Raw genomic sequence first — 19,064 nt, 5'->3', positions numbered from 1 at the left:
AATGCCTTCACATATTACTAGTGTTCCATGTTTGATTATTGTTACAGCAGCCAGTGGAGAGATAGCAATCTGGTAAATGGCTACTATCTGGTCCAGAAAATATAATTCAGTATGAGTGAATAATCTTTCAGCACATCTAGAGCTGTATCACTAGCACACAGCTAAAGGATCCTTTTATCCTCAGCTTCCTAGAGATACATATGCCAGCCAAGCATATTTCTGTTAAATTGCAGACCTTCAGACCTGCATATTAGCACAGACAATAGCCTAGTTGATTGTTCAGTACTTCTTGCACTTGCATGTCTGGATGGAAGGAATTCTCTTCTCTCTACTCTATGGATGGTATATAGATGTAAGATTTCAGTATTCTCTGCTATATCTTAGAGTACTCTTCACTGCTTTGTCTAATGAACCTGACTCTTATTGTAGGAACACTGGATAGAAGGAAGCTTAATTATGTACAGAACAGACATAAATTAAGGCTTAAATATGCATTTAATCAGCTGAAAACTTAGTGATATTGCTTGAAACCCCCTTGAATGTTCATCTTCAAATTACTGAGGCGTGTAAAAAGTAAGGGAAAATTCTGCTGAAGGTGAAAGTACTATCAAGCGATTGTCTCCAGATCCAGGTCAGAAAAAAATGAAGATATACTGTTGATCCCTGGAGCTTAGACTAAAAAGCCCTTGGAACTTTTCTGACTTTTTAATCTAAATGAGTAGGGTACAAGCAACTGAATCTAAAATTTATCCCTAAATCCTGAAATGAAGAAGATATAAATGGGTACCTTCTAATGAAAGAAAGATTTAATCTGTAGAGAAAAGAACTGGTAACTGGATACTCAGAGAACACAAAGAGTCTGTCTGTGTGAACTTAGAGGCTGAAATATAATTTGGTTACAAGTATCAATTTTTTTCCTCAAAGGCATCCATCAGATAAAGAGAAGATATAAAAACTGAAAATTACATAGAATTATGAAAGCCTCACAGAGGACTTTTTAAGGAAATGCTGTTGTAGCTGAAATTCTGCAAGAGCCCTATGTTTTCCACAAAGTTATTAAAAAAAAATAAAAAATAAAAATTAAAAAAATCAAGGATTCAAATGAAGCCTGAAGAATTATTTGCCTTGATTAGAAGGAACATTAAGCACGTCAGCGGGCTAAGCCTTTATTTCACCTCCTGCCAGTTCCTTACTGTGTCATGTTATGGGCTGATAGGTAATAGATTCTGCTTCAGAAGAGCCTGAAGGAATGGAGATTTCACAGATTCAGTTCAACGAGAAATAAATTTTTACAAAGCCAAGAAAATTTTTGGTTCAGCTTTCCTTATAAAAGGCAGAGAAGATCAGTGATACAAGCATGGAATTATACGATACTGAGACAGTTTTCCTCTTTTAATATCCCTATGGACTGCGAACGTGAAAAGGTATATATTTCTCACTTCTTTTCAGGCTGAAGCAAAGGACCTACTGATCCAGACTAATCCAGTATTATTTCTTGATAGTAAGACCACCTTGCATCATTTATCCTGAAGAACTAAGAAATTAAATTATTGGGAGAAACAAAATAAGTTTGTTATGTAGAAAGGACAGCAGGACTTAATTATAAAAATTCACCTCTCTTTATTACTTAAACAAATTATGGAGGTGTTGAAAAATGAATGATCATACAGATAACACACACAGTATTATAAAAGTAATATATAAAATCTATTATTTATGAGTATGCTGCATTTACTTGGCACATTTTTCTCCTCAGAAATCTGTTAGAGGGACTCTAAAAATTGAGAGACATAAATACAATCAGATAGATACAAAAATAGATGAGTAAATGGAAGAAGTTGTAACTGTCCTGAAAAACTGAAAATTATTTGCAGAATGTTAGTCTTCCTTTGAAATTATTGTTTCACCAAGTCTCTCAGTGTTTGGCTGCAGGGGACCAGACAAACAGCAGTATACATATCAGTTTATCTCGCTTGCCTACTTACTTAAAATCTTGTCTAAAATGGAGGGAGCTGTAAAGAATCACATGCCCTGAACCACTGATCCCATGTAAATCTAGCTCAGTTATGCTCCCCGATCATCGAACAACTCTTTCATTCTGTTTCCTTATGTTTCCAGCTCATCCAAATAATTCCTTAGGAAGAGAAAATGGAAGAACGCATACGTGGGTGCCATCCCAACACAGAAGCAGAGGAAAATTTCAGAAACCCTTCTGGACCTCCAAATTCAAACAACCTCTGCACTGGAAAGATTTGGCAAATATCTGTGGATATTAATGTGATTGAGGTATAAACTTGGTACTCATAACTCAACGGAGATTTTCACAACAAACCTACTGTGACTGGAGCAGATTTATGTTTCATCCATTTAACTGAAATATCCCAAGATATTGGAAATAAAGTCCATAGTAGTCTGGGAATGAGTGGTTCATAGCAATTGAAGCTAACCAGCCTCATAATTTCCATGACTGAAGCTAAGCAATCAAGTAGTCAGATGGACCCGATGATGAAGTTGCTCACAAAGACATCAACATTAAGCATGGAACAAACAAGACTTAAACATCCAGGATAAAAAGAGCACTGGCAAGTAGCACAATGTTTTAGTTATTTCTGACCACATTCACTGTAGTAAGTACTTTCTTTACCATGAGAATCAAATGAAGTGTCAGAAACAGTGGCTCAGGAAATTTTGAAATTGAGGATGAGACAGCAAAGTGCTCAAATTTTAACTTTTCACTTAGTGCAAACTAATAGTATATTAAACAAATGCTATTCCAACTGAACTTTCAGCCAATGAACATGACAGTTCATTAAACAAACAAACTGAAATTAAAAACAAACTTAAAATAACAACAACAACAAGACAAATAAAGAAAAAACAAAAAAACACTTGTACTGGAGCTAGGGAAGCATCAGTTTCAGGCCACCTGTAAGAGTATCTTATCTGTAACAAATGCAAGTTGTCAGCTCTCTTGAGAAATGCACAGAAGCTGTTGTACATATTAGAAAGCCCTTAACATGGTGTACCCTCCAGCTTCTGAAAAATATCACTGTGAAAATTTCTCAGAATTGCACATGTTTCATCAATAAAAACTGCTGATTTTAGCCCATTAAAAAATAATAATCCAGTACTTGCATGTAAGACTTAGATATGGTAGAAAATATATTTCATTCATTTTTGGTTGCTGTAACAGCCACTGAACTGATGGAGAATGCAGAGGTATGCAGAAGAGAAATCATTTAAAAACATTACTTTACACCAAAAGACTATAATTTACATTATCACACAATGTGCAAGTCTCCCTGAAGACCTGACAGTGATCCAAAGTGTGTGGATTGATGTAATGTAGGTATAGTATGCCCTTCTTGGGATGCATGATTTAGAAAACATTTGTTCTTCAAAGTTAAATAGATGGGCAGCTTTATGCTCAGAAGGAAAGGAAGAATTAAGGAGTAAAATAAAAGTCGTGATTTAGAGATCTTTGAAGGGAGTGTACTAAATCTTGTGTTCCCTCTGCATTATATTTCTGGGAATTCAATTGAAAAAAAAAAAAAAAAAAAAAAAAAAAAAAAAAAAAAAAAAGAGCAGGGTTAAAAAACAGTCTTCAAACATTAAATATAAATTAGAACATGCTGCACAAAAGAACTGAAGGGGGTGCAGGAATGACTAACAAAGCAATGAGATGCACCATAAGGCACAAAAAGCAGCTGGCCTGAAAGTGTTAGCAAAGGTGAGATCCTTGCATGTTGGAGCAGTAGCTTCCCAGGCTGGCTGCAGGCAGGAACTACAGCACTGCCTAACAGGCCACTTGATAATGCAGCAAATAATAGATCTAAAAGAAAATGTGGAAAAGAAACTGATTTCAGCCCACGTCAGACAAACGACGTGTTGTTATTCAGACTACTAGGAAAATCATTACGGAGTGGTAGATATAAGAAGAATCATTCCATGCTTGGATTTCTAAAATTTAAATGAAGTGCAGTTAGAAATCAGACATTTACAGAGACAGTGCAGGAAATATCCTTTTTTCCATATCATATTTCTCTGTTCACATTTCCAGAGCACTGAGACCAGGGCACACCACCCCCAGAATTTCTTTGCAATATACAGCTTATTTAGCAAAGGAAGTGGTTTTTCTGCTCACCAGAGCCATGAACTCCATCATGCACTCTGTCACAGTCTTTGCCCAGACGGAGAAAAGTGGATTTTCATCCAAACTTTATACATTTATATATAGCTGCTTGCATTCCAGCACATTTCTTCACATAAAAAGTCATGTTCCCATCCTAACAGAGACTTTGATGAGCTCAAGATAAAATATATCACACTCAACAGGAGATGACCGACCCAGTGACTTCATAAAGTCTTTTGATATTGATCATCACCTTCTATCAATTCTTCAATTCTGTACCTGCCAGGAGAATGGTGGAGTAACTCTTTTTAAACCATAGAGCTGATAAGTGATTTAGACCAAATAATTACAAAGAACAAGCCTGACAAATACAAACAAGGTCAGTGATTTCTTACAGTCATTTCACTTGCATCTTTTAAGCAAACAAAATTGTGTGATGAGATGCAAGGCTGGTAGATTTGTTCATAGTAAAGCCATTATATAGTTATATTCCCTTTCTTTATATATAGTTCTCAATCAACTTTTAATTTTGGGATTCTTGTGATGTGAACTTCTAAAGTCACAGTTTTTTACTCACTGTTATCCACACTGTCGCTTTTTCCAGTTGCAGTTGTTTTCAAGACCACAATGAGAGAAATACAGTTGGTTAGGTGTGTTTTTTCATGCTAAAAATCAAAGAAACTCAGCAAGTTCTTTGGAAGTGGAGCTGTGTTTCAGAACTTGTTAGATGTGTCCTTGGTACCAGGAGTAAGGCCTCTTGTCATGTTGCTATGCTGGCCAAATTATATATCTTTGGGAAAAACTCCTTTTCTCAGTGAATGAATAAAAACACAATACATCTGGACAAAGAGATAGAATGAGGTAGGAAAGACTTTTTTCTAGCCCATGTGAGGTTCCTTAAATGTGAAAAGCTATATGTGAAATGCATAAACAAGAGAGGAAGAAAAATATCCCTCAGTGAACTAGAGACCATACAGAAAGATAGTAGGAGTTGGGCTAAAAACACAAAGCAGGATTTTACCAAAACATCTTACTAAAAAAAAAAAAAAATCATGCACACGTAGCAAAGTACAAGAATTGATGTGGATTGCTTTGTTTTTATTTCACTTGATTTGTTTCCTAGAATAATGAATGAGAAACTAGTAGGCACTAATAGAGTGATTGTTACTTGAGGAGAAAGATTGTAAGGAATTCCCTCCTCAGTCCCTTACAAACCATCTCTTTGTTCTTGGCATTAAAAATTTTTTACAAAAATCATAGAACATGTTTGGAAGAGACTTAGAGAAATAACATCACCCATTCCCCAGGTCTTGAACAGGATCAACTTTGAAGATCTCCTATGGCAACTACATACTTATAACACCCATAACTACACAACACATATCTCACTCTGCTTTTCTACTGCAAAACACAGACCAATCTATTTCCATAAATAAATAAAATAAGTAAATAAATAAATAAATAAATGATACTTAAAGAAACTTCTCCAAAATACATTTGGCTAGAAATTATTCTACAAATGCAATTGCAAGAATACACTTTCTAGTGAACTGATTTATGTTTTAATGTTTATGGCCTCAAGTTGCGCCAGGGCAAGATTAGGTTGGATATTAGGAAGAACTTCTTTACAGAAAGGGTAGTTAGGTACTGGAATAGGCTCCCCAGGGAGGTGGTTGAGTCACCATCCCTGGATGTGTTTAAGAGTTGTTTGGATGTGGCACCCAGGGATATGATTTAGTGGAGGGTTTTTAGAGTTAGGGTACTGGTTAGGCTGCGGTTGGACTTGATGATCTCCAAGGTCTTTTCCAACCTGGGTAATTCTATGATTCTATGATTCTATGCTTTAGGCACAATGAAAAATGTGGCCTTTAGACATTCATTTTTACAATAATACATGTACAGAGAACTAAGTGTCCGGAACTGAACAAAAATGTAAGTTTAAAAGGTAACTGGAATGTTGGCCAAATATTTTAGTGAAGGTTTTGATTTAAATGAATGTTAAATAAAACCTCGCTACTCAATATTCGATCTGTGAGAGCTTAGAAATGTTAAGAGTTTGGGGAATCAACAGTACTATATTTGAATGATTAAAAGTGTAAGAAGATGCTTAAAGGTGAAAATAATGAGAGCTTGCAGTAAAAAAAGATGAAAGCAAATTGGCTCAACTATGAATGGATAGTTTTGACCTTTTGATCTGACAAAATAATCACTGCAAAGGTGTTGATTCTATAATTGCAAAGAAGATGGGAAAACTCAAGTAAAATGGAAGAGAATGCTTTAAAAGGCATACATTATTACATTTCCTATCAGTTCAGCCACAGCTGTGCTTCGTTAAGGATGACAATTATTTACTCTGAATTATAAGAAAACGTCAATTTCATGGCCAGTCCTGGCTTGAAGAATACGATAAAAAGGCAATTGCCTATGGCTACAGGCTGGGGCAACAACCTGCACACACTCCTTCCAGTGCTTGAAAAGATGATGTGAATTCTTCCAAAATAAAGTAACATGCTCAGTTCCTGTTGTTGTAGCTGAGCAGTGAACTATATGGGAGCATCTACTGTACGAAAGGGAAAAAAATGACTTCCCCTCTGCATAAGTATCAGCTAAGTTCATCTTTATTCCTATTCCTAGCAGCAGAAAAAGAGAGACCTGAGACCTGAGACCTGACCACCTTCATCCATAATTCTCTGACCACTTTTCTTCTTTAGAAAGGCAGGAAATGTTACTGAGTCTGTCTTTTACCTGTCTTTTTCTCAACAAGAGGCCATGGAAAGGTAAATAAGGGCAAAGAAAGGTTATTTCATGAAAAAATGATAGGGATAGTGAAATGAATCTAATAGCCCCAAAGAAGTTTATAACCCCTTCTGTTTCATGTAAGTTCCCTTTTCCAACCCATCTTTCAACTTGAAGCAGCAGTGTCCATGATGGGAGTCTGAGAACTCAGACTAAAGAAAAGCTAAGATTACCAAAAGGTTTATTTTACTATCTCTTATCAAAGCAGCCTGGATGCTGCAAAACAGGTTTAAATGTCTCAATGAAAATAATATCTCCGCAGTTAACCAACTCTCAGCTTCTACAGATTGGATCTAGGGAGCAAAAAGTACCAAGGCACAATAGGGTTATTAAAGGTTCAATATTGCACCATCTAGCTCTATTGCTCAGCCTCAGGCAAAATGAAACAGTGAAAAAATAAATTAAACACAGATATTTCCACCACTAACTACTGCACAGGATAGCCTTTTTTTTAAATCTAGTTGCAGCCAGTGCATCATCGCACGTGACAAGTTCTCAACAAATGCATCAGCTGGCCTTAAATAAATTCTCAACTCTTCATAGACGACCTCTGTAAATCACCAAAACTTATCTCTGCTTAATATATGTCAATAGCTGTAACTGTTAGAGCTTTTACTTTTTATCTGTTTCCACCAATTCTGCAATCACCTTCATAGCAAACAAAATCCCTTTCGTCTTGCTTAACACAGCTTGAACACTTTCATTTCTGTAGCAACTAGTATGTTCACCTCACCTTTGAAAGGTCTCTATTTTTAACCAGGCACAAACACAGCTGAAGTTATGTAGCATCCTTTCACAGAAGCAGAAAGTCCAGCTGTGACAATTGACATCCTGATTTACCTCTCCTTTGGTGTCTTTAGTTTGGCTGCTGCCTTGCACAAGCTTTCCTTGCTCTATCCTGTATTTGGAAAAGAGAATTTTGATAAAAATTATCTTCACTTGTTGCCCGGAGTCCTTTTCTTTTATGGAGAATATCATATTTGTTTCACTTATTCATTTGGTCTTTTTGCCTGCCTGTTTAGATTCTTTTGTTTGTTACTTTTTCCAGCTTTTTTAAAAAAAAAGCTTTAAGAAAAGCTAAAATGAAGTTACCTAAAATGACTTTCAGTGGAAGCATTTGTTCCTACCATTCAGTGATTTTTTCATTCCATCACAAAACAGTCCTGTATACTGCAATTAATACTGACAAGCTAATAAATCTTAGCTGAGCTTTTTTAGTTTGTAGCTTTTTTTTGGATATCGTTTTGTTTTCTTTCATACATATTTCATACAGGGAGTCCAAAACTCCTGTGGAAGTTCACCTCAGAAGTATCTTTCTGAAAGGCTTCAGAGTCACTGAGAAACTAATGTTTCACAAAATTAATAGTTTTCCTATTAGAATTTTTTCTTTGTTTTTCCACAATTAGTAAATAACTTTGGATGAGATTTCATCGATATAATATTAGAATAGAAAATTCAGAACAGATAAAATTGAATGTTTCATATGGCCTACATTTTACATAACTTTTTGTACTTTACACTTGAGTCCTGAAATTGAGCTAGTTTTGAATTATTTGTTGTGTTACTGATTTGTCTTATTTCTTTTGAGAAGTACACATTTTCAAAGTTTGATTTAAAATTTTAAGAAGTGAATGGAAACCTATGTTAAAAAATATGTTTTATTAGGGAAGATTACCTACTCTTTTTGGAGGAAAAAAAAACCAAAACATTTGCCAAGGAAATGCATATACCATACAATCCAGCTCAGTCATACTTTGGCAGAAAAGGAAGAAGATATTTCCAGGATAAATTCGAGACAAAATGTTTTTTTAAAAATGTTTTGTAAACAATTTGTAGTGAATATTTAAAAGCTATTGCTGCTTTGATCCTGCCTGGAAACCACCATACATGGAGGAGCTGTTGATACACTCAGCAGTTAACTTGAGTGCACTCAGAATTGTGCTGTGCTGCACATGCCATGTGGCTTTCAGCCTGAACGACTGTGCACCCATCTCTTGGCTGCATGATGAGGTTCACTGCCACACTGCAGTAGCAGAGCCGGCAGCCAGCTGAGTATTGACAAATGCAACATCTATTTCTTCTTGCTCCCAACTAAAGGTGTAGCAAGAATTTCTCATGTGAACATCCATTTTATGGGACAGTGGAAATGATGAACAGGTTTGTTCTCCCATGAGAAAATTCTCAGGAAGCTCAAATGACAAAAATTGGGTCACCCTTTCCAAGGCCAGGGTCTACATGGCTTGCTGCATGTGATCTGAGGCTCATTCTAAGCCACACAAATATAGTATTTTAAAGGGTACTTCAAAGAGCCCAAGTGCCCTTCTTACTAAGATCATAACAAAAACCATCTTCTAGTGCAAAACACCTACTTAGTTAAAATGATTATTTGGAAACAGCAGGACTATCTAAACTGCAAATGAAAATCAGTTTTTCTCATAACAGCCTAATTTCTATTTTCCTCTTCTACGTTTAATGAAAATGCAAGTACCACTGTTTGAATAAAGGGCTGACACCCAGCATGTGTGCAGCTATTGATGAAGTTCTGATTGGCTCTAAAATGTATTTTCCCTGTCCTCTCCCCAGGAGCACTTTCAAGAGGCATTCAGAAAATTGGCTTAAACAACTGGCTAACTCCAGTTTTAAAAACAATTTTTGGTGTAGTCAAATATGTGCAAATTACTCACAAAAATATTCATAGTTAATCTTATACAGTCCAACATTTAGCACAAACTGACGCTGTAGCAATTACATGTACCTATTATGGAATGTGATGCTATCTTCATGTCATCTCAGTCCTAACTCAAGAGCTCAAATTGACAACACTGATGTAAAGCTGAAATTATTCTCTGACTTCTCAATTAAGTGACCATAAGATGAGTAAATGTTTGTACTTAGTTGTTTTTTCTTTGGCAACTGTTTATACACATTCCCATTATTATAAATGTGCAACCAACTTCATGTTTACTACAGAGGAAATACACCATCTGCCACTGCAGAGACTGTAGTTGCTGCTAGAAAAATAGAATCATAGAAAGGTATGGGTTATAAGGGATCATAAAGGTCTTCTAGTTCCAACCCACCTCCTGTGGGCAGGAACAACTTCCACTAAATCCAGTTGTCCAAAGTCCCATCCAGTCTGACATCCACTGAACACCTCTAAGGACAGGGCATACACAGCTTCTAAGTGCTTTCTGTTCCACCACCCCCATAATGAAGAATTTCTAATACCTAAACTAAACTTACTTTCTTTCAGTTTAAATTATTATTCCTTTTTTCTATCACTAAACTTACTATTTACTGGAATGCTGCACTGATGTCCCTCTAGAACATTTTCTTCCCCACGCAGAACAACCCAACTCTCTGAGCTTGTCTTCATAGAAGAGGTAGTTCAGTCAGCTCATCACCCTTGTGGCCCTCCTCTGGGCTTTCTCCAATAGATTCACATCTCCACTGTGTTAAGGGCCTGAGAGCTGAATGCAGTACTGCAAGTAGGGTCTCATGAGAAAGGAATAAAAAGGGAGAAACACATACCTTAACCTGCTGGTCAGAGTTTTGATGCAGCCCAGGGTAAGCTTCATTTTCTGAGCTGCAAGTACACATTGCCAACTCCTGTTGAGTTTTTGTCAGTCAGCACAACCAAGACTTTCTCCCCAGGGCTGCTTTTAATCCATTCTTCAGACAGCCTATTTTTGAGTTTGGAATTATTCAGACACTAATTTGCATTTAAGTTAATTAATACTTCAGAAACCAATGGCTTCATTTCCCTTTTTCATTTCCTTTTAGAAACTATGGTGCTGATACACAGAGTCTTGTGACTGTCCAAAATGAGACTGTGCAGCAACAGTAGTCTGCACTGGGTTTTAATCAATGTAAACTTACTCATAATCTTTTTATGTTTTCCCCGAGAGATTCTTACTTCCTGCAATCACAGATATGATAGAATCATTGGGAAGGGCAGGACCCTTGGAGATCATTCATTTCACTCCCTCTACATAAACCTCAGTCACCTACAGCGGGATATTCAGTTCAGTTATGAACATCTCCACAGATGAAAACTCCACACCTTCTCTGGATAACATTTCAGTGTTCAACTACAATCCCAGTACATAAATATTTATGTTTAAACACAATACCTTGTGTTTCAGGAAAGGCATTCATTGACAAGATCCTCCTAAGCCTGCTCTTCTCCCCTACAGGCTGAACACTTCTAGTGGTCCTTTTCTGGACTCCAGCATGTCCATATCTCCCTCATACTGAGGAATTCAGAACTGACCCAGCACAGTAAGTGTGCCTCTCTAGTGTTGATCAGACAAAAAGGGTCACCTCCCTTTAGCTGATGGCAAACCTTTCTTAACACAGAATAGACTACTGTTGGCCTTCTTTACTGCAAAGACACATCATTGGTTCATGATCAGCTTCATATTTGCAGGATCCCAAGGGCCATCTCTGCCAAGCTGCTTTCCAGTCAATTTGTGATTTGATTCTTCTTCCTCACTATCCAGTTTGTAGCAGATACACACCACAATATCACTTAAATTGAAGCACACTCTAATTCTGATCCATAACTTCTCAGCTGTTTTATCATCTGTCCCAAGATTCTGCTCTGTGCATTCACACTTCTTTCTCACAATAAGAGTGGCTCCTTTCCTTGCCATTCTAGATGCTATTTCCTAAACAGTTAGTATCCAAAACTGCATCCTACCACACTCTATAATGCCAGCAAGATCATAGGGCTGTAACTGTTTGTGTGCATTAGTGGTCAGACACTTCAGAAGCACTCAATTGTGCCAATATCCCAGAAAATATTACTATGCAAATGTCTTGTTTGTCCCAACTAGAGAAGAGAGCATTTGCAATTATATTTCCACTACTGAGAAGCCACGTGATAAGTCTTTTTGACAAACTCATCAGGTAACCACACTTGAGGTGACAGCCTACTTAATATCATGTGTTAGAAGATATGACTCAACACTCAGAGCTGGACAGTAACACATAGCCTGATTGCATTGGTTTTGTTACGTACATGACTAACCGAAATAAAGAAACCTTGAATTGTGTAGAATAGTGTATTTGTCTCATTAAGCAGCATTTTGTCAGCTAATGAAAAGGGCAATTCAATAAAAACACAGGACAAAATACATGAAAATCTATAACTTTGGCTCAGCAATCTATGAAGAAAAACAATATACAGCAATAGAGCACATGGAAATGCTTGCTGAAAGAGAATGGTGAAGGCCATCTAGGCCTGTTTCAAACTCAGAACAGAAGTATTTCCAGTGCCACCCAGTCAGCCCAGTTTTTGTCTTGCCAAATCTTGAAATATTTCAAATACAGACGATATACAAACTCTAAACTTGCAGTTTGTGGCCTATCTCCTTCTTACATTATTCTGCAACTGGGGATGCTGTGGAATCTCCTTTTCTGGAGATACTCAAAACCTTCCTGGATGCTTTCCTATGCAACCTACTTTAGGGAACCTGCTTTAGAAAAGGGATTGGACTAGATGGTCTCCAGAATTCCCTTCAAATCCGTAAAATTCTGTGATTCTGTGAAATAGTTTTAAGTTTACTCTGGCCCTACAATAAAACTTTTGAAGACTCACTCTTTAAGAGTGAATAAGTGACCAACTGAAGTATAATTTGCTTTAAGCAGAATAAAACAGTAATGTAATATAGTCACCTGTCAGCAGAAGAAATTTTAAAGGAAGAGAATGAGCCTCGGAGAAGATCATAGTGCAACAGAGAATGAAAATCTTTCAAGAGTAGCTGAGATTCTATGACTCTGCAAAGGACAATGAAATTTCTGAAAGGAGAAAGGAAAGCATATGGCCTAACTAACTACAAAGCAATGTACAAACCTGAAAAATTGTATGAAAGCACTTGAATGTGATAAAATGCTCATGAAGATTATGGCTTGCATATTTATAACTGGTGTGGTTTATATGAAGGAAAATGCTCAAATGTAAACACATCAAATATAAATGGGCTCAGGTGCAACAAGAGCATTACCACCTAATCACTGCCATAATAAATAGATAAATAAAATTCAAATGCAGATAAAAGTTGTGAATCTGAGTTTGCTTCAAGAAAGTCTGTAAAATAACTTCCTTCTCACTGACCCACTGTGGCTTTCTATGTATGTATGCATAAACTGGGGGTTAAATTTTCGTGCTAAAGGATACATGCATATGTACCCCTAAACAGAAAGGGGAAAAGGCTGTAGCATTCATCAGTGGCCTACACACATAACACACTTTTCACTGACTGACTTAAAAGGAATTATATTTGCCCCATTCTCATTTTAACATTTTATAATTGTGAACATATTAGCATGTTCATGCATCTGTAAAGCTGATTTATCAAAATTTCTCTATTCCATAATTGAAAGGAGAGTAGGCAGCAGGTTCCATTTAGTCAGCAGAATTCATTGACATAAACTGTATTTTCTCAAAAATGTAGTAGGAAGGTGATCTATCCTTGTCTGAAGGACGTGCTTCCCCAGTCCTTTTTTGTGAGACTACATTGCTTGTGGGAACATTTTAAAGATTTAGGTTTCAGATAATACATAGATTAGTCTATCTAAAGAACTATAAGCACAACAAGAAGTAATTTTAGTAGAGTCATGGTTTTATGATTTTTGGTTATTGGTATTCTACATAATAGTGTTATTAAGGCCTACAGCTTTCAGATACTCATTATATTTGATGTATCTGCTTCAATTCTAATTATATTGTATTACAGTGTGTTATCTTGCATTCCGATACCATATTTAGTGAATTAATTTGTTTCTCCTCAGGCTGTTGCCACTGTTTCTAATTGTTTTGGGGTCCCCTGTTTCCCCCTTCCAAAGGCACAGATTTTGTGAAATCCTTCTGCCATGACAGCCACAGAACTGGGCCAGACTAGCCCATAAACCATCGACAAGTAGTCTGTTTCTTATTATGGAATCCCCAAGCCTAAAGCAATAATTGAGTCAAGTTAGGAGTGCTAAGAAATCAGCTGCGAGGCTAATAAGACACCCTGCATTCTAAAACTTCTTTTACAAACTTTATAGATTACAAATTTTATCCAGGGCATTTTACTTATGTATATTTGGAGTAACAAGCATCCAGTCAACAGTACTAGCCTGGAAAGCTGCAACATATTAATTCTTCTTTTCTGTCACTCAATGATCTCTTGCATTCTTCTTTCTCAAATACAAATATCTCTGCAGGAAGGGTAGCTTCTATTTTTGTCCTGTTTTTATTTTTTGCCCGAAAATAAAATGCTTGCATTTTCATCTGAAGAAAATAATGATAATTAATTAATTAAATAAATAAAAGAAAATATAAATAGGAGAGTTAGAAAAACCCCTCTAAGACCCATCATCCCCGGAAAATTCCTAGGGGATTCTTTAACCTATAAAAAGAGAATGCATCAAGTCAATGATGCTGTGATTTACAGACCTGAGGGAAAAGTAGAGGATGACATCTTGATTAATGTTCCTTCTTCTCAGTCATGTTACTTGAAACCTGAAGAGATGATATATAAGGAAATATCTTATATGGATGGCATGATCTACTTTCAGCCCAGGGACAGGATCTGCACTTTTTCCTGCACTTACTCTTAGTTCTGGAAGAAAGACTTCACAGAAAAGAAAGAGATTCAAAGTACAGGGTGGGGGGGCAGAAAGTTGCTCTTAATAGAAGAAAATTATAAAATCTATAAATTCTTGCTTTCAGAAGCTTCAGATGCAAAGTCTGTATTGGGATGATGGGATGCAAAATTGCACTGACTAGTAATACCACCATTTCCATAACAGCAGTTTTTAGTCAAAGACTTTGCAATTATCTCTATGTCTTGCAGAACCAGAATTCTAAGGGAGTGATTCAACTGCCTAAATACAAACATTTCTTGTTATTTAAATGACCTAGCTATCCAAGATAGCTTCAACTACTGTTATAAACAGAAGTTTTGTAAGAAACTCCTGCAGAGGCAGTGGAAGCCAGTTAGGATATGCTTGTGTTTCTAAAATAACACCTGGTTCTTTTACTTAGGCAGTAAAATCCACCCTATTCTTTCCCCCCTGCCACTCGTCCCCAGCCTCAAGGAGTATCTTTCCGTATTTCCTTAAAGCTGAATCCACTGGAAAACATACCCTCTGTCTTAACTTAGATTGCACTTTCAGATCAGCTATCAAAATGAATGAAGTTCATGTAATCACATTTTCAATGTGTTTTCATATGAACACATACATTGTCTATGTTTTCTATATGAAATATAGAAATATATCTATTGTCTATATGTTTTCTATTTAGCACCTTTTGAACAATTTCAGCCAATCTGACAGATGAACAGTGACTTCAGAGGAATTAAGTATCTACAAGGGTCATGAAAGTAAGCTAGATAAATGACTCTATTAGTTCCTTGACAAGAAAAAGTGTGGTATCAGTTTTATTACAGACAGTGAAGAGCCACATAACACAGAATATAAGCACTCCAGCAAGAAAAACTTCATCCAGAATTCGATGCTTCACAAACATCAAAAAGACCATGCACAGGAAGATAGGCTTCATCAGTTTCACAGCTCACAGATTTATCCCAGTTGTCATCACACTTCCACAGCCATTTTTAATAGCATGTGCCATCCAAGCATCATGGAAGTCAGACACGATGTAAGAAACTAGAAAGTTTAAAGACCATAAACCAGAGACAAAAGCAAATGTGTGCAGGGGTAGAGAACACCTCATGTTTTCATTCTTATATATTCAGAGAGCAAATCTGAAATATCAATAATGAAAGAAAATGTGAGAAAACACATGATATAATGTTTCTATGTGAGCTGGGTGAAATTTTCACAAGAAACCACTTATATCCTATGAAAACAACACTAAGTAGCTTGGTTTTGGCTCATCTAACATCTTGTGGATATTCGGTTTGTTCAACTGTTTTTCCCATGCTTATTTTAATGGCTACTGTCAATCTTTTCCTTGGTTAACACAATAACTTAACACTCTAAATTAGTTTTGTTTTATTGGATCCCATACTGTCTCTGCCAGTTTTGGCTTGTTTTATGCCTACATAATTGTATGGGAACCGTTAGGTCACAGACTGAACCAGTGATTGAGCACCAAGTGAAGGGGCATAGCCAGATCTGGAAGCAGAGTTGGGAGCAATTCAGCTGTGTGATCAGAAGGGGTGGACCCAGGGCCCACTACTCCCTATCTTCACTGGCAGCCACAAAGGTAGTGGCTCTACTTGGAGATTGCCTCCTTTGGAGTGTTTGGAAAGAGGTAAGCAGTTCCTTCTTTATGACTGGATTGTTACTGCTACCTTTCTTGAGTGATCTGAAATTGGTTTAAAGCTGGTGTATCTGCTGCCTTCTATCCTTACAATAATGTATCCAAGTCCTTGTACACATGATGAAGTACATACATGTCTGTTTTGCAAATGGAACAGGTATCCCAATGAGACTGCTGCTTACAGATCTAGAGGAATAAACAACCAAACACGTCTGAAATATACATCTCTAAGATAAACCAAACAGGAGTTAAAAAACATCAGAATTATGCAGCCTGCTAAATTTTATGTCAGTATTATGGTGCTGTGTTTAATGGCATGCTGTCACATCTCATATTATTCCCACTGAACCCATCTCGCCTGCTCACTAATATTGGCATGCCTTCAGAAAGTCATAGAACTGCAGTTTATTTTGTAGCAGTAGCATAGGGAATTTATAAAATTTTTCAGATGGCTGACTAACAATTTAATAGGATTTAATCAACCCTAAACAAAGAGATGGCCAGTCCCTATACCTAATGTTTATGTAAGTCTTCTTTTAATACGGGTTGCTTTCAGTATCACAGTAACGTATTTCCTGAATTTTGAGCCAAAATAGTTTCATACTTTTTCTAACAGCAGAATTTAAGGTATAACAGAACAAAAGATTTGAACTGGATTATCTCATAAAACTGATGTGAGGTTCAGATAGAAGTAGCAATATCTAATATAAAGATTTCCTTAGGCTCAAAGAGAGAACTGTCCTACACACAAAAGTTCTACTTTAAACAATGTTCATAGGATCAGATACAATTAGTTGATCACATTGACTGGTATGGATAAAGGCCTTATGTAGCCTTATAAGACTAACTTAGAACCAGAATATATATATATTGTAACAATAGAATGACACATAGAGGAAAAAGATCACAGCAAGCAGAAGAAAGGGTGGGATGTGAAGCATGTGCAAAGATTTTCATTACAAAGTGCTACTCAGCTTTTCATTGTTTACTTCTTTATATTGGAATACTATATTTGATCTTCTATCCCTGTTCCTAGTTGATTTGTGGTATGGAGAAAAACATGCTAAAGAGCACATTTTTCTCATACCAACCTCTCAGCAGACACTCCTCAAAATAATTCAGAATTTGAATGGATAGAAGCCTAAAGACATCCTATATAACTTTATTTATCTAAGCATACACGTGGTAATGAACTTCAATCTTAAAGATCAGAAAAATAGAAATACAACACCTTTTATCTTGTTATTTCAAGTGGAAAGATTTCATTTAAAATCTTATTCATGTACAAAGAAATCCTCTGGAGCAGCTACCTGTTCCTTACCATGAAACAAACCAGTATTTTAGAACCAAACATCATCACTCTTCATCACCCAACTGTCCCTTACTGTAATGCAGTGCAAGTAGAAAGAGGAGATAACCCCAATATCTTTGAATTCATCAAAGTACTAGAAAGCAAGAAATCAAGCCAGATCCCTGCCTTATCTCAGCAACATGCCATTAGAAGGGCCAGCTTAGCTAGCCAGAAAACAAAGGCAACCTGGTCAAAGGTAGCTTCAAAGTAACTGGGTGTGGGAGCCATAGTGGTGATGCTGGTCTCTTTTCAGTAGTGTGTGGGGACAGGACTAGGGGAAATGGGCTGAAACTTCAGCATAGGAAGTTCCTCATGAATGTGCGCAAGAACTTCTTTACAGTGAGGGTCACGGAGCACTGGAACAGGCTGCCCAGGGAAGTGGTGGAGTCTCCTTCTCTGGAGATATTCAAGACCCACCTGGACGCCTACCTGTGTGACGTGGTGTAGGAAGCCTGCTTTGGCAGGGAGGTTGGACTAGATGATCTCTAGAGGTCCCTTCCAACCCCTACAATTCTGTGATTCTGTGATTTTTGTCTTGAATCAGAACATAAGCATTATCTGGTGCCAAAAGCTTGGTGGAATTCTTAATTGTTCTACTCTTGCATGGCAAAATCGGCAGTGAATTCCTATAATTAGACTGACAATGCAAGCACAGCTAGCCTGCTCTTAGTCATCTCTTGAAAAAGAAAATGCTCCATCTCATGTGGTTAACTTGGCAATCCACAATTTAATTTATTTTTTAAACCCAAGTTTGCAACAGAAGTGCACATTCTGCGTTACATTTCAATGGCTCCAATAGACCACTAGCAGAAGTTACATTTTTACTGACACAGAGTAGGCAATGTATATATAAAACAAAATATAAATGCACTTAGCATTCAACAAAGTGATTTATAAAATTTGCAAGGATTTGCAAATTTTCCTTGATGCTTCTTAGATTCCTACTGTCCCAGTGTCTTTCTTTTTCCCCAACAATAATCATTCTACATCAAATCTCACATAATTAAACTGAACAGAGTGGCACTTTCTTTGACACAAGTAACTGCTCATATGCTGCCACTAGGTAATGAGCCATTATAAACAAAATGATGTGTTAGTAAGTTAGCACAGCTGGTCACTGGGGTTGGATCTTGGTTAAATAAGGTCAGCATAGAAAAACATTTCACGAATTACAATGTTTCAGTTCTTAAAACATCCCCTATTAGGAAGGAGATTCTCCACTGCAACTTTATCATCCTTTATCTCCCTCATATTGATGAAATTAGTGGTGGCTGGGCATTCCTAAAATCTAAAATATTTCATGTGCTTATCTAATTGACATACAGATATTAGACAGATTTGTGAACTTAACTGTGAAACTAATTGCTGCTTTGCTCCAGACGCCGTAGTTACCATAAATAAATAAATAAATAAATAAATCCATTCTGTACAATAAATTAACAAAATGTAACGGCAGAAAGAAACAGAAGATTTTGTACTGTGAAACTATTATCTTAGATTATCTG

This window comes from Excalfactoria chinensis, chromosome 3 (genome assembly GCF_039878825.1).
Source record: "Excalfactoria chinensis isolate bCotChi1 chromosome 3, bCotChi1.hap2, whole genome shotgun sequence".
Taxonomy (NCBI): domain Eukaryota; kingdom Metazoa; phylum Chordata; class Aves; order Galliformes; family Phasianidae; genus Excalfactoria; species Excalfactoria chinensis.
The sequence above is the reverse complement of the archived record's forward strand: the minus strand, read 5'-3'. Positions refer to the sequence as shown.